This window comes from Ictidomys tridecemlineatus, unplaced genomic scaffold, assembly GCF_052094955.1.
Source record: "Ictidomys tridecemlineatus isolate mIctTri1 unplaced genomic scaffold, mIctTri1.hap1 Scaffold_1051, whole genome shotgun sequence".
Lineage (NCBI taxonomy): Eukaryota > Metazoa > Chordata > Mammalia > Rodentia > Sciuridae > Ictidomys > Ictidomys tridecemlineatus.
The window spans coordinates 72,822-89,694 of NW_027521006.1; positions in this window are offsets into that span (position 1 = coordinate 72,822).

The following is a 16,873-nucleotide window of genomic DNA, read 5'->3' on the forward strand; positions in this document are numbered from 1 at the left end:
CCTTAGGTCACCTGGGGGGTAAACTTGTTTTTTCCACTTTATGTTCTCAGAAAAGAAACCCATAAATTGCATCCTATTCTTTCAGTTCCTGTTTTTATTCTATTTGCTCAAGCTTGGCCTTCCCAGGATTATCTATATGGAACATCTGGTGGTGGCATTGTATAGAGCTTGGAGTGTTACGTGCAGCTGGGAAGTGCTACGTGCAGTTTGTGGGGTTTTAACATGGGGGTTGTACATAGGAACGTCCTGTAGGGCACAGGGGTTAGAATTCCTAACGTTGGGTTTGGGGCCCTGTAGTCCTTCAGTAACTGACACTCTTAGCTAGTTCTGTATTTTATTATGAACATTCATTACACAAAAATCAAATAGTTCAAACTAATATAAAATTCAAAGTATGTGTTTCTTTTACATATTTCATGTTGAAGTAATAACATAAGTAAACTCCTTATATTTTTATGCTGTCACTTGGTTCTAGGTTTGCCTTCTTAAAACTTGATCACTAGAGGAGAAAAAAATGACATTTTAGAGATTCTATTTCAACTCCTGGTTTAACTTTCCTGAAAGAGTGACTTTATATTAAAAAAAGTCCTAATGCAAATTGACTCACTGTGACTGAATGACTTATCCCAAAGAATCCTTGTCTCTATTTTATTTATATGCATACCTTTTTAGCAGAAATATAATCAAATATTTGTCACTGGGACAAATAGTCAAAGAAATAGTCATCTCCTCCAAGAACTCTGCAGGAAGTGGTGAGCCAAGAGAAGCAGAGGTGTCAGCTTGGTCCAGAAATTATATTAGATGCTGCTGTGCTGTGAGAAAACACTCTAACTTTTAAAAATCACAAGGAGCTATGGATGCCCACACTCTTGTATGAGTTTAAATCTAGTTGAACTTCTAAGTAATTTTATTGTCACTAGCTCATCATGAAGCTAATGACAACTAAAGGATCTATGGGCCTGGGGATGTAAAAAGATTTCCTAGCATGCAGGAGTCCCTAGGACCAACCTCCAGAACCACACACACAAAAAAATTGTGTCTTCTTTTTATAATCAAATAGAAAATGAATAATCACTCCTCTTAAGGAAACATGTTGGACCTAAAACACTTGAGACTCTCAGAATCAAAATACTCTCCTTACAGTGAATTGCATAGCTAGATCACCATAAACAGTGGTGTCACATCATAAACCATATTCACATTAAGCATACCATCAAAAAACAACAAAAAGGCTTTATTGCTTGTTGATAAGAAAAATGAACATAATCTAGCTTAGGAAATTATTAACACATTGGAAACATATGATACTGATATCAAAATTCTCCAGGACAAGCCAGGCACTTTGACTCATCCCTGTCATCTTGGCTATTTGGGAGGGTAAAGCAGAAGGATCACAAATTTGAGGCTGACATTAGCAATTCAGCTAGACCCTGTCTCAAAATGAAATTGTAACAAAGACTGGGGACATATGTAGTTCAGGGCTTGCATAGCACAAGCAAGGACCTGGGTTTAATCCCCAGTGCCAAAAAAAAAAATAATAATTCTCCAGGTGAGACATTTGACAACTATGGCAGGTACAGAACAAGGCAGAAGCCATTATGTCAGCCTCCTCAAAATGATTAAAGTAAACCTGCACTTTGTTCAGCTCACAATACTAATATGTCTGATTTCTGCTTCTAATAATTCAAATGCAACCATTTAAATATGATCAAAAGTGCATGTACTTTTCTAATGAATCCAACAAATATAAGAGAGATACTCAACTGCATTCGAAAGCCACCATATAAGCACATAGGGGCACCAACATTAGGATAAAATGTAATCATGGCACTTCCTACATGAATAACCATAAATACTAATAAATACATAATTTCAAAAGAAAGACAAATTTCTGAAATCAAAAGCAAATTGATACATTTTAAATGATATTTTGAACAGAGGCAAAACACTTAAAGAGTTCTCCCACAAGAATTCCTGACAACATAAAGTATCATGCTCATTAGAAGGCCCATCCCTTTGTATGCAAGGAATAAGAGAACTTTCTGATGAATATAGAACTTTAATAGAACATATGGAAATGCTTTCTAAATTTGAAAAGAAGAATATATGTTTTTTAAAAGCTATTTTTAGTAAATGTATCTGAATTACAAAAAAGCAGCTACTGACTTGTCTCTTACATTTTGTAATGATTTGCATCTCAGGAGATTTCATCTATAGTGGTTTTAAATATCATGAAATATCAATAGTTAACATTAAAAATATCATCATCCCTCTTCTCTTTTAAAACTGATTTGAAATTTTCTTAGAATAATTTCATATGAATTTGGAAAAGGCACTTTGGTATATATGTATATGTGTAAATACATGATCTTTTTTAAAATTTTTTCTTTACTTTTAGTTGTAGTTCAACACAATACCTTTGTTTTATTTACTTATTTTTATGTGGTGCCAAGGATCAAACCCATGGCCTTGCACGTGCTAGTCGAGTGCTCTTAGTCACAACCCCAGCCCCAATACATGATCTTTTGAAACTATACCTCTCATGCTTGAGTCCTGTCAAAGACATCTTCTGAGTGTGTGGTGCTGGGATGGACTCCATGGCCTCTCACATGCCAGGCAAGTGCTCTGCCACTGAGCTGCAGACCCAGTCTCAAACATGTCTTAATAAATGGAAATTAATTAAAATCATTTGGTTATGAGTATTTCCAAACAAGACAATTCTCTCAAACAAAACAATTGTCTCAATCGAAAACAAAGTAATCTAAATTTTTAAAATATTCCTTATTGGTGTAATCAAATAGAAAATGAATAAAAAAAATAGAAGTTCACAGAATTAAAAATCCTATACAGGACTAGAGTTGTGGCACAAAGGCAGAGCATTTGCTTGGCATGTGTTAGGCCCTGGGTTCAATCCTCAGCACCACACATAAATAAACAAAATAAATAAATAAAATTTAAAAATCCACTGACAACTAAAAAAATATTTTAAAAATTCTGTAGAAAATTAAAAGAATATTAATTAAAACTTGAATTGGAAAAACCTATTATACAGAACTGAAGGCCATGGGGAATTACATAGCAAAATAACTCTAAAATAAGAAAAATTAATGAATCAATTAGCATACAAAAGCTTGGACTGATACTTAGAGTTCTCCCACTAGATGAGATCCTGGGATCATCAGGGCTCAAGGCTGGCTGTCATCTGCCCTTTAACAAATTCTGATTTTATTTCAAATGTTCATGATCTATAGAGAATAAAAGAGAGAGAAAGGTGAGTTTTCTAAATTTATTTTATGGTATGTCAAATTTTGATAATAGTCAAGATAATTCATCCAATGCAGGATGTCAGTGTTTATACAACAGATGTTATTTGTGCACCATTACAAATATATTGCCAATTAGCACAGAATCCAGGGAGCTGCTCATCCTAGACTAACAGGGGCAGAGTCTGGAGGAGGGGGACAGAAGGTCAGGAAGATAAGTGGAGTCTGGAGAAGAGGCAGGGTCTTAAAAAGGAGGGTTGGGCTGGGGTTTTGGCTCAGTGGTAGAGCACTTGCCTAGCATGTATGAGGCACTGGGTTCAAACCTAAGCACCACATACAAATAAATAAACAAAATAAAAGCATTGTGTCCATGTGCAACAAAAAAAAGTTTTTTAAGAGGAGGGGTGAGGTCTGGAGGAGGGGCAGGACAGGAAGAAGAGAAAGATCTGGAAGAGAGACAAGGTCTGAAGGAGGGGGAGAATGAGTCACAAGGGGGCAGGGCTTCACAGAGGGGTGAGACCTGAGGAAGGGACAGGCCCTGGAACATGAGTAGGACCTAGAGGAGAGGCAGGGTAGGAAGGAGGGGGAAGGGTGGATCAGGAGGACAAGCAGGGCCATAGAATATAGGTGGGGTCTAGAGGAGAGGCACAGTCTGGAGGGGAAGGCCTTAGCAAGAGGGTCCTGGAGGGGTGGCTTCTTGCTAATTAAACTCTCCACCAAAAGAAAAAAGTGTGGCTGTGGTAGCTCAGTGATAGAGCGCTTGCCTAGCATGTGTGAGGCACTGGTTTTGATCCTCACCAGCACATAAAAATAAATAAATAAAATAAATATATTGTGCCCTTCTACAACTAAAAAAAATTGAAAAAAAAAACTAAGCAGAGATTAAAGAAAAAGAAAAATGTGGTTCATGAGTTTGATTCCACAAAAAACATAAGATGTATTTTTAATAAATTCTGGCTTTGTTAGAAGTAATATATTTAAACTTAAGCAGCTCAAAAGGCTGAGGCAGAAGGATCTCAACTTCAAAACCAGCCTCAGCAAAAGAAAGGCATGAAGCACCTCAGTAAAACCCTGTCTCTATAATACAAAATAGGCTGGAGATATGCCTCAGTGGTCACATGCAACAACAACAAAAAAGATAAGTACTGAGTTCAATCCTCAGTACTCAAAATTAAATTTTTTTAAAAAAAAATAACATAGTGGGCTGTTAACATATGTACGTTTCAATATTTTTTTTCTACTATTTTAACACTGCAAGAAAAAGCAAACCATTTAAACACTAAGGAAAACAAGGAAGTGGACTGGGGTCCCCTTCCCTTAGGCTGTTCATTCCTCCCTCCCTACACATTCCTCCTTCCTTCCTGCCAGGTTCCCTAGAAACCACCCTGGGTCACTATGTTAAGATGATGAGGGTCACAGCCTAAGGAAGGGTCACTGCTGCACAGGGAGCCAGGATGAAATTGTGAAGGACAGAGTGGGGCTGACAGCCAAGGCTGCTCTCAGCTCTCAGGTCCAGGACAGGGTTTGCTCCTCATGCTTCCCACCATCTCCTCACTGGCTGCCAGAGCTGCCAGAAGCTTCTGAGCCATCTCTCTGAGGCTGCTCTAAGGAAAAGAGAATCACAGGTGTCCCTAGAGACATGACCCATGAGGGTCCCCATGCTATACATCTCCTCAGGCTGCTCTGAGCAAAAAACCCCAGGCTTCCCTAAAAATATAACCCATGAGGGTCCCCAAGCCAGGCATCTCCCCCAGGCTACTCAGAGGAGAAGGGAAGCCCAGGCATCCAAAGAGACATAAACCAGAGGGTCCACACACCAGGCATCTCCCTCAGGCCACTCTGAGGGGAAGAAAACCCAGGGCCTACATAGAGTTGCGACCCACAAGGCTCCCCACATCTGGCATCTCCCTCTGGCCAATGTGAGGAGAAGGAAGCCCCAGGCATCCCTAAGACATGACTCACAAAAGTCCCTAAGCAAAGAATCAACACTGAAGCTGCTCTGAGGAGAAGGGAGCTCTGTGAGCCCCTGGAGGCATGATCATGAGAGTCCCCAACCTGGGTCTCTCTCAATCTGCTCTGAGAAGGGAGCTCTGCCCCTCCATGTGGAGTGACCCAACACTCCCAGGAATGGGGCTCTCCCGGGTTGGTCCTGAGGGGGAAGCATGCTCCTCACTTTCAAAAAGGTGGCATTAAAGATGGCATCGAGGCCCCACCCCTGATTGACTATGCCTCCTTTGGCCAAGCACAGCAACCCTGGCAACCGCCCCAGGCAGCTCTGAGGAGAAGGGAACCCAGGGCTACTTAGAGACTTGACCCACGAGGCTCCTCAGGCCTGGCATATCCCTCAGGCTGCAGTAAGGATGAGGCTGCCCCGCAGTGTCCCTAGAATGTGACCCACGAGGGTCCCCAAACCAGGCGTCTCCTTCAGGCTGCTCTGAGGAGAATGTAACCCCAGGCATCCCTAGAGACACGACTCACAAAAGTACCTAAGCCAAGAGTCCACTGAGACTGCTCTGAGGAGAAGGGAGTTCTGAGGGTCCCTGGAGGCATGACCCATGAGAGTCCCCAACCTGGAGACTCAATCTGCTCTGAGAAGGGAGCTCTGGCCCTCCCTGTGGAGTGACCCAACACTCCAAGGACTGGGGCTCTCCTGGATTGGTCCTGAGGGGAAAGCTAGCCCCTCACTCTCAAGTAGGCAGCCTTAAAGATGGCACTGAGGCCCCACCCCTGGTTGGCCATGCCCCCCTTCCGCCTCGCACAGCAACCCTGTTGCACAGCAACCCTGGTCTTTGCCCCAGGCCGCTCTGAGGAGAAGGGAACCCCCAGCCTAATTAGAGACATGACCCACAAGGCTCCCCAGGCCTGACATCTCCCTCAGGCTGCTGTAAGGATGAGGGAGTCCCTCAGTGTCCCTAGAATGTGACCCAAAATGGTCCCCACACCAGGCACCTACCTCAGGCTGCTCTGAGAACAGAACCCCTGGCGTCCCTAGAGACAAGACCCAAGAGGGTGCCAGCACCAGGCGTCTCCCTCAGGCCACTCTGAGTTAAAGGGAGCCCAGGCACCCCTAGAGACATGGCCCACAAGGGTCCCCACACCAAGTGTCTCTCTCAGGCTGCTGAGAAGGGAACCCCAGGCATGCCTAGAGACACGACTCACAAAAGTCCCTAAGCCAAGAATGAACACTGAGGCTGCTTTGAGGAGAAGGGAGCTCCGTGAGCCCCTGGAGGCATGACCCACGAGAGTCTGCAACCTGGGTGTCTCTCTCAATCTGCTCTGAGAAGGGAGCTCTGCCACTCCCTGTGGAGTGACCCAACAATCCGAGGACTGGGGCTCTCCCGGGTTGGTCCTGAGGGGGAAGTCAGCTCCTCATGCTCAAGGAGGCAGCATTAAAGATGGTGGCAAGGCCCTGCCCCTTATTGACCACACCCCTTTGGCCATGCGCTGTGCAGGAGCTCCTCCCAGCTCAGAGGCGGGGCCTCTCCTGGCTCCCTGGTGAATGTCAGCACCTTCTTCCACCCTCAGCAGTTAATGAATAAAATATGTTCCCACTGCTCAAATTAGGTCTGGCTGTGGCACCTGAGGAGTGGAATCTCAGAAGAGGAGAAATGGAATCCAGGAGACCCCCCTCGCTGCACTCCACCAGGCCAAGTGCTGCAGCAGCCTGAGACAGGCAGGCAGAGGCACAAAGGGAGGCAGCTACAGGGAGTCTAGACCCTCAGCCCAAGGGCAGAGGCCAGAAACAGACCACCTCAGAGGCTTCTGGGACGTGTAGTCTTTGAGACAGAGTGACTTAGCCAGGGACTGCTCCAATTCAGAATCAGGGGTTTTAAGAATATCTGTTAATTCCCAGCCCAGGGTGACCACTGTAGGAGGGTAGAAGAACCTGAGCTCAGACCAAATTCCCAGTAGCCTATGAGCATTCTAGATCATTTACTCTGTCTTGTCTGTCCAGCTCTCACCATGGATTCCTCTGGGAGCTTCAGGCTACACAGATTCAGGGTTCTCAGGGTTTCTGGACAGTGTAGTCTTGTGCTCTGCTCACACAGTCTTTGCCCTTCAGGACCATGGAAGCTGTGTGCCATGTACTGGCCCAGACTCCCTGGAGAACCCTGGCAGTGGACTCTGGTGTTCTACCCATGCATTCCTCACCCCAGAAGCCTAAGGGTTGCAAGTAGCACATTCACCCTCATACCATCAGGATTCTGGGTAGTGCAGTCTTGTATTCCACATTGCAGGCCAGCTGCAGAGGTCTCTGTGAGCTGCAGGCTACTCAGGCACCCCTAGTGATTCTGAACAGAGTAGCCTGACGTTCTGCCCACTCAGCCCTCACTTCAGAGGTCTATGGGGGCTTCAAGTAGCACATTCAACCTCATACCCCCACCCAGGATTCTGGGTAGTGTAATCCAGTCTTCTACAATGCAGCCCCCATTGCAGAGGTCTCTAGAAATTGAAGGCTACACAGTCACTCAGGCATCCCTAGGGATTCTAGACAGTGTATTCTGGTGTTCTGCCCATGCAGCATCACTACAGTGGATTCTGGGAGCTGCAAGCCCCCAAGGATCCTGGGTATTATAGCCTGGTGCTATGTTCAACTGTACAGTGACTAATTAGAGCTCGGAGCCTCCAGGAATTCTGAGTATTGTAGTCAGTTCTACTCAGTCAGCTCTGACCACAGAGGTCACTGAGAGCTGTGGGCCATGATTATTCTGAGTAGTGCAATCCATCCTACCTAAGTGGACTTCACCCCCATCATGGCTCTGGGATCTGTGTAGCACAAGCCTACCTAGACACCCCTGAGGAGTCTGTGTAGTGCAATACAAAGTTTGCCCCTGCAGTACTAAAAGGAAGGTGTCTGGGAGTTGCAGGCCCCCAGGGATTCTGGGTAGTATAGTATTGCCCTCTACCTCCATAGCCTTCACTGTGAAAGCCTCTGAGAGTTCCAGGCCACATGGACACGGGGCACCTCCAAGAATTCTAGATAGTATGGTTCAGCTCCCTACCCTGCAGTCCTCACTATTGCAGAACTGTGATCCCCGCTGAGGATTCTGGATAAGGTAGTTCAGTGTTTTCCCTACATGCCCCTACTGCAAGGGCCATGAGAACTGAAGGCCACATGCTTGCCTTGGTACTGAAGACCTCACTGTGGAAGCCTCCTGGAATTGCAGGCAGCACACTCACCAGTGTGTCCCCAGGAATTGTAGGTAGCATAGTCTGACCTGCATAATGCACAGCTCTCACTTGGGAGGCCTCTGGGGGTTGCAGGCTGCATACTATCGGGCAACACACCCCACCAAGGATTCTGAATACTGTAGTTAAGCTCTCAGTCCAACAGTCCTCACAACAGAGGATCATGAGAGCTACTGGCACCGAGATTTGTGGGTAATTTAGTCCTGTGTTTTTCCTACTCACTGCAGAAAATTCTGAAACTAAAGTTCCCCCTTAGGATTGTGGGTAATGCAGTTCAGTGGTTTGCCCACTCACCACAGAGGATTCTGGAAGCTGCAGTCCCTGAGGGTTCTGGATAATGCAGTCTAGAGTTTGCCCTGCACAGTCCTGCTGAAGATCACAGGAGCTGAAGACCCCATGCTTTCCCTGGGACCCTGGAGATTCTAGGAAGTGAGCTCTACCAACAAAACCATCACCACCAAATCCTCTGGGACTTACAGGGTTACAGGGTATGTAGGAATCCCCAGAGATTCTGAGCATTGAAGTCTGGTATTCTGCCCTTACAATTCTCACCCCCAGAGGCTCCTGGGCAGAGAAGGCACCCAAAAGTAATTGGCAGCATAGTTTGATTTTTTGTCAGTACAGCCCTCTCTGCAGAGGTCTCTGCAAGTTGCAGGTCCCCAAGAATTATGGGTAGCACAGTCTGTCATTTGACCATGCTGCCCTCCCTGCAGAAGGCTCTGGTAACTGCAATGAGGATTCTACAGTTACCCAGGATTCTGGGTAGTGCGATTCATCATAATTTTTGCATCTCTCACCCTAGAGGCTCCTGAGAGCTTCCTGCTGCATTTTCATGAGCCCTTACCCTCAGGCCCCAATGAAACTCCAGGCACTGGGCTCTCCCTGTACCATCTTGAGGGGGCATTTGTGTCCTCAGACACTCAAGCCACACAAAATACATTGACATACAATGATAATGAGCAGCCAAAGCCTCAGTAAGAAATACTGTTGTAAAATAAGTTCTCCTAAAATATTACCTGAGAAAGTAAAGAACATGGCAGAACTTACTTCTCAGCCCACCAGGCAATGCACAGGAAGCTTCTTCCTCATGTTTTTCTCACATGGACCTCAGTCATCCTGAATCCACAGTGGAGCCTCCATGGGTAGGTGCCAAGGAGAAGGAAGCTCTGGTCCTCACCATAGACATATCCACCATGCATCCCCAGTCCATGGTATCTTTCCAGGTGTCTACCCAGGATTAAAAAAAAAAGAAAAGAAAAAAAACCTCTGGTCTACACCTTAGATAGAGCCTCTAGGAGTCCCTAGAGTGCCCCTGCTGGCCACTGTGAGCAGTGAAGGATGCTGGGTGTTCACCGTTCAGAGCTGCACCCCCTTGTTCTAGGCACAATGAAGCTCTTAAATTCATAGTTCTGACTATTCCAGGTCATGATTTTGGAAATCGAAAAGAAATAGAGCCTACCTCCTATGTCTTGATCAGAATGGATGGAGATAGCAAGCAGCAAAGTACATGGCCCATTCACAAAATTTCATTAATTTCCTATATTTCAGCCATCATGTAGGGGAAACAGTGAAATTTATAAACTGGAATAAGAAACATTTTAAAGCATTAATATTTAAAATAGAGACCCCAAATTTGAAGTACTTACATGTAAGTATTAAAGTACAAACATATTTCAGAAAATCTTGAAATGTTTATAAAGAAATCAAATGAAATATAAATAAATACAGAGATAGTCTTTGTTCAGGTCTCAATATAATTAAGATGAAACTACCTCAAACCTGATCTGAAGATACAGTGCATTCCAGAAATTCCCAACACGCTCTTTTTAAACCTAGACTAGACATCACTGACTTCAAAAGGACACACACTTCAAGAAGCCACACATATGGATGCCAGAACCTATCAAAATACTCTCTAGATTTGCATTTAAAATGGGAAACTGTAAAACTCTAGAAGATGTGCATGATCACATGTTTCATGATGAGGTTCTAAATACAACCCACCCCCAAAATCCACGAAAGCTATGGATGTGGCTCAGTGGTTAAGCACCCTGGGTTCAATCCCAGCTATCAAACAAACAAACAATAACAACAAGAAATCCATGAAAGAAAAACCTGATAATGTGGACTGTATTAAATTCCTCTGTTAAAAAAATCATATTAAGGAAATAAAAAGACTAATCAAAGACTGGGGGAATCTTTGGAAAGTATATGTCTAAAACAAACTTGTGTACAAAATATAGTAAGACTCAACAATAAGACAACATAATGGGTAAAGATATGAACAGACAACTCACAAGAAAGATATGAGATGGTAAAGAAGCATAGAAATGACTCTTAGTGTCACCTGTCATGAGGAAAGCACAAACTAAGACCCCAAGTGCACTGCACACCTACCAAGCTGCTAAGGTCTTTAGTAAGTGTAGTATCAACCACGAGGATGATGAACAGCCACAGGCACTCTTGTGCATTGCTGGAAGAGCCCAAACAGTTCAACACCATCAAAAAACTGGGCATTTTCCCCAAAGTTAGACATGGTGTCACCATATGGACCTAAATATATAGAAAACTGCCTCAAAAATGTATACCGAGATAACAGCACATCATTACATATAGTAGTTCTATTCACAATGCCCCAATACCTTAAGCAATCAGGATGTGCTTCAATGGGTGAAGAAATACCATAACTGCTATGAATCCATGCCATGGAGGCTCTGGTGTCTCTGAGCTCCCCCAGATCTCTACTCTCGACTGCCTTTACCTTTGCATACCTCACAGAGGGAAAAGTGAATTCTGAATACAAACACCTGTAAATGCAGCTGATAAACTGAAGCTCAGTATGCAGTTGCTGCCTATGGAAAGAGATTAAAAAGTTCTGGATGTGGGTGGTAAACTCAGAAAAATGCAAGCACAACAACCCAGGCCTGCATCTTTGTTGATAGGAGCTTCCTGGGGAACAACAGACAAACATGGAGGCAACTCCAGGATCCCCACAGAACCACATCTAGGGGAGAACCTGGAGATGGATGTCATTAGGGCCCCTATGTCTCACCTCTGATTAGCTTAGAGGACATTATGCTACAGCTTCATATCTCCATCCCAACTTTTAATTTCATCTCTTTCCCAGGTTGCAAATGCATCCTGAGCTTGGATTCTGTTGATTGATTAGCTTGTTTAATGTTGCGAAGAGAGCTATTCCACTACCTAGTCCTGATGCACAACCTCAGAAATTCACTGTTCTGGTTATTCAACATATATTTGCATATTTTAGCTAAAATAGAGCTTATCATCCCATGTTTTGATCTAAAGGGGTGGTTTAGCAGTTGTTGGGGTTTGCACACTCTGCCATCTGAGCAACTTTCTCTGTGTCCAGAGGCTGCAGAGGTGTTATCTGTTGTTCCAATTAACTTTTCCCTGCATTTTCATTGAGCAATAGTGGCCCTGAGGTTAGCAACTGTAGCTCCAACCCACCGGAATCCTGCAGGTCTCCTCTAGGTGAGCAGAGTGTCCCTGCCTCCCGGGGACTGGTGACAGCTCTGTAGGAGTGGAGCAGAACAGGTGAGCGCCTCCTCGGGCTGGGGAGCCTGGAGGAGAAAGGGCAGAGCCGTGGTGCGCTGATGCCAGGCCCACAGTTTCCACTGCAGGATAAACCAAGCACCTTTCAGAAACCTACAACCTGGCTTCTATCCGCAGGTACCTCCTATGGGTGACACAAACAAGGACCCTTTTGGCAGCAGAGCGAGGAGACCCCGAACCCCTGAAGCCACACCTGGGAAGGGCTAGTGCCTTTCAGGCTCCATAAAGTCAATCCAGGGTACTGGAGTGGAAGAAAGGCCTGCATTCCAGGTCGTGATTTCTGAGTTCTAATTCCGCTGCACCCTGGCCCAAGCCTGCATAGTTTGGCTGTGACTTAACAACTCTGTGCTGTAATTTCCCACCTACGCCAGGCGGTGGCAGTGCTGTCCTGGTTCCCACTAGATGGGCAGCGAGGAGCTGGTGCTTTCAGGGTTGGAAAGCACTCTGGGGCTCTAGCACCGCCACCCTCTGTGCATGGATCCTGCTCCCCTCTCCATAGCTCTGTATTCAGCTTGTACTCACGCTTCAAGTCACTGCATCCATAACGTAATTCCACATTGGTACTTGCCCATACTTCAATGTACCCTACATTGTTTGGAGAACCATGCAGTAAATGCTCTCACTTGCGGGGATGCGGTGTGGCTCAGTGACTGAACGCTTGCTTCATATATGTGAGGCCCTGGGTTCAATCCTCAGCACCACATAAAAAGAAAATAAAAATTAAAAATTAAAACTAAATGCCCTCATTTGCTATTCCCCCTTTCAAGACTTAAACCTTTCTTTCAAGCTTTGGATCTGAGATTTCTCAGTGTCCGATGCAAGTGGGTTTGGTTTTTCCTTCATCTAAGACTGGGCCCTGCAATATGGTGGGGCCAGAAGCTGATAGGCATGATGTGGTGTTTACACATGATATTGAGGCTGGGACAAAGTTATGTCTAGAAATAGTGACTGAGCCTATGTAAGGAGTTTTGAGAACTGCTGAGTAAACACCCAGGCCCTGCCTTTCTGATCTTGAGTCTGAATTATACCAATTAACAGGTGGAATGGGAGCTACTTCTACATAGCAAACATGAAAGCAATTCAGAGGATAAAGGCAGAAAGGAAGACTGCAGAAGGGATCTTACACTTGGCTGGGCTCTGGGCACTGCTCTGACCTGTGGCACTTCCACATGGGGCAATAAGCCCTGCCTCCTTACTGCCAGGAGGTTCCCTGCCCTACAGACACCAGGTTGTCCTCATCTTGGACACAAGAGTTTTCCACCAAGGCCTTCTGGATTTCAGCAGAAGTTCAGTGTCTAAGCCCAATGGATGCTACTTCAAAGAGCAGGCAGCTGCAAAAGAGGGATGTGAAAGGCTGGCCAAGGGGAAGAAAATGCAGGTTTGCCCTTGCACATAAATGGGCTTTCAGTGAAATAGGCTTTCAGTGGACACACTTTGTGCAATAAAGTGGCTAACTCTGAGATAAACAAGATTGATAAGAATTTAGCCAAACTAACCAAAATGAAAAGAAAGAAGACTTACATAAATAAAATTAGAGATGAAAAAGGGGAAATCACAGACATTACAGAAATTCAGCAGAACATTAGGGACTATATTGAAAACTTATATTCCAATAAATTGGAAAACTTAGAAGAAATAGACACATACAACCTGCTAAAACTGAATCAAGAGGACATAGAAAACCTAAACAGACCAATAACTAGGAATGATATATAGAAACCATAAAAAATGCCTTCCAAAAAACAAAACCCTGGGACCAGATGGATTCTCAGCTGAATTCTATTAGACCTTTAAAGAAGAACTAAAGCCAATACTCCTCAAATTAATCCATGAAATAGAAAAGAATGGAGCACTTCCAAATTCATTCTATGAAGCTAGTATCACTCTCATATCAAAACCAGATAAGGACACATCAAGTAAAGAACACTGCAGACCACTATCATTGATGAACTTAGATTTTTAAAAAATATACCTAATAAAATATTAGCAAATCATGTTCAACAACATACTAAGAAGATTGTACATCATGATCAACTTGGTTTTATACCAGAGATGCAAGGATGGTTTAATATACACAGATCAATAAATGTAATTCATCACATAAGTAGAATTAAGGGCAAATATCATTTAGTCATCTTGATAGGTACAGAGAAAGCCTTTGAAAAAATTCACCACAAAATTTGACAAAATAAAAGCAATGAAGAAACTAGGGATAGAAGGAACCTACCTCAATACCCTAAAGGGTATATATGAAAAAACCTAAAGCCAACCCCACAGTAAACAGGAGAAAACTGAAAACATTTCCTTTAAAATCAATAACAAGACAAAGATGTCCACTCTCACCACTCCTGTTTAATATAATTCCAGGCAGAACAATTAGGCAAGAGAAGGAAATAAAGGGATTAAAAGTAGGAAAGAAAGGAGTCAAATTATCACTGTTTGCAGATGATTTGGTCCTATACTTAGAATATAAAAAAAAAAACACCACCAAAAGACTATTAGGGCTAATAAGCAAGTTTGCCAAAGTGGCAAGTTACAGAATCAACATAAAAAATCAGTAGCTTTCCTATACATCAATAATTAATCTGCAGAGAAAGTAATCAAGAAAACTATTTCATTCTCAATAGTCTCAAAGAAAATAAAATACCTGGAAATAAATCTAACCAAGGAGGTGAAAGATCTCTACAATGAAATCTATAGAAGATAGAATAAAGAAATTGAAGTTGAGTCAAGAAGATGTAAATACCTCCCATGTTCATGGACACAAATGTGAGTTTTCAGGGCTGGGGATGTGGCTCAAGCGGTAGCGCGCTCGCCTGGCATGCGTGCGGTCCAGGTTCGATCCTCAGCACCACATACAAGCAAAGATATTGTGTGCGCCGATAACTAAAAAATAAATATTTAAAAAAATGTGAGCTTTCAAGGCCCCTTTTTTTTTTCTAATGTGGCTCACAGGAGTCAGAAAGGAGTGTACTTAGTACTGCCAATTCACCCCAAAGCCTATCTTTCAAACATATCTTAAATAATAAACTTGAACAGGCAGGTGACAAAAATCAGGGAAAAAAAGTCATAAAGAACATATCCCTTCATGACCTCTCCAGGTCCCACCTCCCAGCACCTTCAGCAACATGGAAGGTCTTTAACCCCTGTCCTTTTGCTTTTCATTTAATGATTTATTAAATAATTGCTCATGGTGATCACCTGAAACTTCTGTGATTAGCTCATTGGAACTTGTACCCTCCCACAAGTTTAATCAACTTCTGTGATTAGCTCATTGGAACTAATCCTCCCAAATCATCAATCCTCCCCAAACTTGTGGGAGGGCACAAGTTCCAATGAGCTAATCACAGAGTTGGTTCCACTGCACCCAGCCATCCAGGACCACCCAGAAATCATAGATCATGGTTCACCTCCCTGGCTGCAAATAGACACACGGCTTCACTGCTTCATAGATTGAAGGCCAGGAAACTGGGTCAAAGACTTTTTTTTTTGATACCAGAGATTGAACCCAGGGACTATTCCATTTACAATAGCACCCCCAAAATTGAAAAGTTATATGTTGAAAAATTGAAAAGTTATATGTTTTAAATTACAACTATACTTTTAGAAAATCTTGAAACAATTGAAAGAAATCAAACAAAATATAAATAGAGATATTCGTTGTTCGGGTCTCTACATAGTAAAGATGAAATTCTCCCACAGTTGATTTGCAGATTCAGCACAATTACACTCAAATTTCCAGAAATTTTTTTCTGAATCTAGAATAGATATCACAGACTACGGAAGGACAAAGAACTCACACATCTGTGTCACAACACCTGAAGTAGTGAGGAAATGTGATGCTGTGAAGGGATACACAGGTAGATATAAATGGAGATGAGTGGAGAGCCCAAAACTCACACATGCCTACAGGCAGATGATTTTTTCAAAGGAAAAAGACCTTCATGAAGAAAACAGCATCTACTGCACAGATGGTGTTGGAGTGTTTGGAAACCCTATGGGAGAAATGGACAGGGAAAACCTTTATAAGGTTCACAAAACTCACTCTAAATAGTCCATGGCATACATCAAAAATGTGAAACTATAATAATTATAGTAGAAACTACTATAACCATGTTTCATATTGAGATTTTATTTAAAAATACAGCTGCAAAAACAAATCCATGAAAGAAAGAATTGATAATGTGGACTTAATTTAAATTTAAATTGTCGCTGTGCATAGTGGTGCATGCCTGTAGTCCCAAATATTAGGTAGCCTGAGGTGACTTAGCAAGACCTTGTCTCAAAGTAAAACAGTTAAGAAGAACTGGGAATATAGCTCAGTGGTAGAACACCCCTGTGTTTTATGCTCAGTACCAATTTTTTAAAAAATATTTTTATTAGTTATTGATGGACCTTTATTTATTTAATTGCTTATATATGGTACTGAGAATCGAACCCAGTGCCTCATGCATGCTAGGCAAGTGCTCTACACTGAGCCACAGCTCCAGCTCCCCCAAATTTTTTTAAATAAAAACATCCACTCTGAAAAATTCATATTAAAGGAACAAAAAAATTAAGCCAGAGACTGGTGAAAATATTTGGAAAATACACGAAGTCCATCTAAAGTGGACTTGTATCCTAAATATGGTAAGAAACAATTGAATTAAAATGGGTTAATATCTGAACTGACAACTCAACAAAGAAGATATGAAAATGGCAAAGAAGCATAGAAATGCTGCTCAGCTACACCTGACATGAGGGGAAATGACCCACAATGCTGTATGGAACTTCAACTGCATTCAATGGCTCCAAACTTTTTCAGGAAGATGTAGAACCAGAACTCTCATTCATTGCTGGTGAAA